Source organism: Colobus angolensis, unplaced genomic scaffold (assembly GCF_000951035.1).
Source record: "Colobus angolensis palliatus isolate OR3802 unplaced genomic scaffold, Cang.pa_1.0 Scaffold111, whole genome shotgun sequence".
NCBI lineage: Eukaryota > Metazoa > Chordata > Mammalia > Primates > Cercopithecidae > Colobus > Colobus angolensis.
Window position 1 is genome coordinate 8,273,712 of NW_012112142.1, and position 3,409 is coordinate 8,277,120.

Sequence of the window (3,409 nt, forward strand, 5' to 3'; positions counted from 1 at the left end):
GCGAGACTCCGTCTCAAAAAAAAAAAAAAAAAAAAAAGAAAATTCTTTTATGCTTGTATCTGCTTTTATTTCTGAAAGATTTATGTATTTCTATTAGGTGTATTTCTGGGAGTAAATTTGCAGGGTCATGGGTAGGCATATGTTCAGTGTTAGTAGACACTGTCAAGCAGTTTCCTAAATGGGTTCTAGTAATTTAAACTCCCACCAGCCCCATGGATATATATACCCACTATGTGTCCACAGAAATTAAAAATTAAAAATTAAATAAATAAAAAATAAATTCCCACCATGCGTGTATGAAAATTTTAATGACTTTGTATTCTTGTCAACATTTGGTATTTCCAATATTTTATTTATTCATTCTGATGTGTGTATAGTAGTATCTTCATTGTGTTTTTATAAATTACATCTCCATAATGGTGACTAATGAGGATGAATGTCTTTTTATTGGCTATTTATATATCGGCCATTTATATATCTTCTTTTGTAAAATTCCTGTTCAAGTCTTTGCTCACTTTGTTATTGAGCTGCCTCCCCCACCACACTCCATTGATATGTTAGAGGTTTGTTTTATATTCTTTTTATAATATATTTTGTATATTTGTCTGTTGTTGAATATGTGTGCATTGCAAATACCATCTCCTAGTCTGTGGCTTACCTTTCACAGAACCTTCTGAAGAACAGAAGTTCTCAATTTTAATAAAGTATAATTTGTCAAGATTTTTCTTTGTGGATTTTCTGTCTTATTTAAGAAATTGTTATCTACCCCCAAATCATGACTTTATTCTCTTGTTTTTTTTCCTAGAAGCTTATTGTTTTATACTATTCATGTAAAAGTGATTTTTGTGTATGTTATAAAATGAGTACATCAAGATATGTATCTTTAATATCCAGTTTATTGAAAAGACCATCCTTACCATGTGTTAATTTTATCATAAATCAGGTATATATTTGTTTCTTTTTTTTAACTTTAAACAAATTTTTGTTACACAAAGATAGTCACATAATTGGATATTTCTCTACTTTGTACACAATTATTCTCACTCTCTACAGAATGGCTGCTTAACTTCTCATCTGGTAGTGGCAAGCACTAAAATCCTCATTTTTAACAGAACAGTAGTAAAAATGCCTCAGTGATTTAAGTTGAAAGCAGTACATTAGTACGTGGCTGTTTTACCCAGTATCAGGAATGTATAAATGTCTTTTTATTCAAAAATACAAACTAAATTATCTGTGGGCATGGACAATGACAGCAGTAAACCATTATATATTTTGTCAACTGAAACCAGTAACTGATGGTTTTTGTGATTTCTTTAACATCAGCCAGCCTTTTCTCCAACTGTCTTCTCTGAAGTTATTGATGAGGAACACTTCCTTGGGCTTCCTGTCACAGTTTATTAATAAAGATAAAGCACTGCTCTAGGAGTTAGGACATGCCACCTCCCATACCACCTCCCATTCCATCCATTGCATGCATTCCAGAATCCTTCTCTTCTTTAGGAATTTCTGTGACTACAACTTCTGCTGTAATTAACAGAGAGGCCACACCAGAAGCATCCAATAAAGCAATTCTCACAACCTTTGTTGGGTCAGTAATTCCTTTTTCCAGCATATTCACAAAATCTCCAACCATAGCATCATAACCAACTTCTGAGGAACTTTGCATAATTTTCTCAACTATCAAAGATACTTCAACACCTGCTTTCTTAGCAATGGTCATTGCTAGAATTTTGAGTGTTCTTTTGATAATTTCTATACCAATATTTTGATCTTCATTAGCTGGAGTCAATGAGTCCAAGGCTGAATTGCACCAAAGCAGGGCACAACCCCCTCCCAAAACAATGCCTTCTTCAACAACTGCTCTTGTAGCATTAAGGACATCTGTAACTCCATCTTTCTTTTCATTCACTTCAGCATCACTTGTCTCACCAACCTTCAGCACAGCTACTCCATCTGAAACTTTTGCCAGCGGTTCATTCAGGTTTTCTTTTTCATATTCACTACTTGTGGCATCTAACTGCTCAATGATTTTTTGAACACATTTTTGAATTTGAGCCTTGTCACCTTTTCCTTTTAAGAGCATGGCATCGTCTTTGGTCACAATGACCTCTCCAACTTTTCCTAAGTCATGAGGCTGAGCGTCTTCAAGATTTAGGGTCAACCCCTCTTCTCCAAACACTGCACTACCAGTAGCAATAGCCATATATTTAAGCTGGTTGTTTCTATTGTCACCAAACCCTAGAGCCTTGACTGCCACAACCTGATGACCAACTTTTAACCTATTCAAGACGAGTGTACTTAGAGCTTCTCCATTAACATCTTCAGTGATTATGACCAAAGGCTTACAGTGAGCATTGGCAATTTCAAGAGCAAGTACAATGGACTGGACACTAGAAATTTTCTTTTCACTCAGCAGAATATAGGCATCCTGGAATTCACATTTCTGATCTTTTGATGTATTAGTTAAGTATGGAGAAATATATCCTCGATCAACCTTCATGCCTGCAATAATTTCTAATTCATCATTCAGCGTTTTTCCATTCTTTACTGTGGATGATACCCTTTCTTCCAATTCCAACCTTTTTCATTGCATCAGAGATGATATTGCCAATTTCTTTGTCTCCTTTCGCAGAAACTGTAGCAATCCGCGCAGGTTTAGACTGGTTTTTAAGTTCAGCTCTTATAGCATCAACAGCTAACATCACAGCTCTCCTGATTTCCACTGGATTAGCACCTTTGCTAATCTTCTCTAAGCCTTCCTTGGCAATAGAGTGTGCCAGTGCAGTAACAGTGGTAGTGCCATCCACAGCTTCTTTATTTGTGCTATTGGCAACATCTTGAACAAGTTTAGCTCCAGTATTTTTATATTTATCCTTTAAGTCACACTATCTTTTGTGACTGCTTTGCAACAGTCACACCATCTTTTGTTACTTTAGGACTTCCCCAGCTCTGCTCAATAATCACTGTTCTTCCCTTTGGCCCCATTGTAACAGCTACAGCATTGGCTAAAAGGTCTATACCTTGAAGCATTAAGACTCAGGCATCTGCACCAAAATTATCTTTGGCATAAGCCCAAGTGAGATGAGGAGCCAGTACCCTGGACAACGGTCTCATCTGGCGAAAGACTGTAGGTAAACAAAGCATTTCTGCCGGGCGGCAACAAGGCAGTGCGTTTGGTGAGGCAGGTGGTCGGCGGTCAGTGAGGGAAGTATATATTTGTTTCTGAGCTATGTCTTTTGTTTCATTGTCCTATTTGCCTAATAACTAATTAAAAGTCCTTCCTTCTACTTTGAACTACATGTTTTATAAAGGCTGGAGCGGCATGTATTTCTTATTATTACTGTATTCTTATTTATTATAATAGTGCCTTACACCTTGGTTGGGACTTACTACAGTTTGCTGAACATTG

At 36.4% G+C, this 3,409-nt stretch overlaps 1 pseudogene across 1 annotated transcript; it reads right to left on the bottom strand.

Annotated features, from left to right (window-relative positions):
- Positions 1 to 1,335: 1,335 nt before the first annotated feature.
- Positions 1,336 to 3,144, bottom strand: LOC105522533 (annotated as a pseudogene). Its single transcript, XR_001003462.1, has one exon. The product of XR_001003462.1 is annotated as a 60 kDa heat shock protein, mitochondrial pseudogene (transcript).
- Between the last annotated feature and the right edge of the window lie 265 nt (positions 3,145 to 3,409).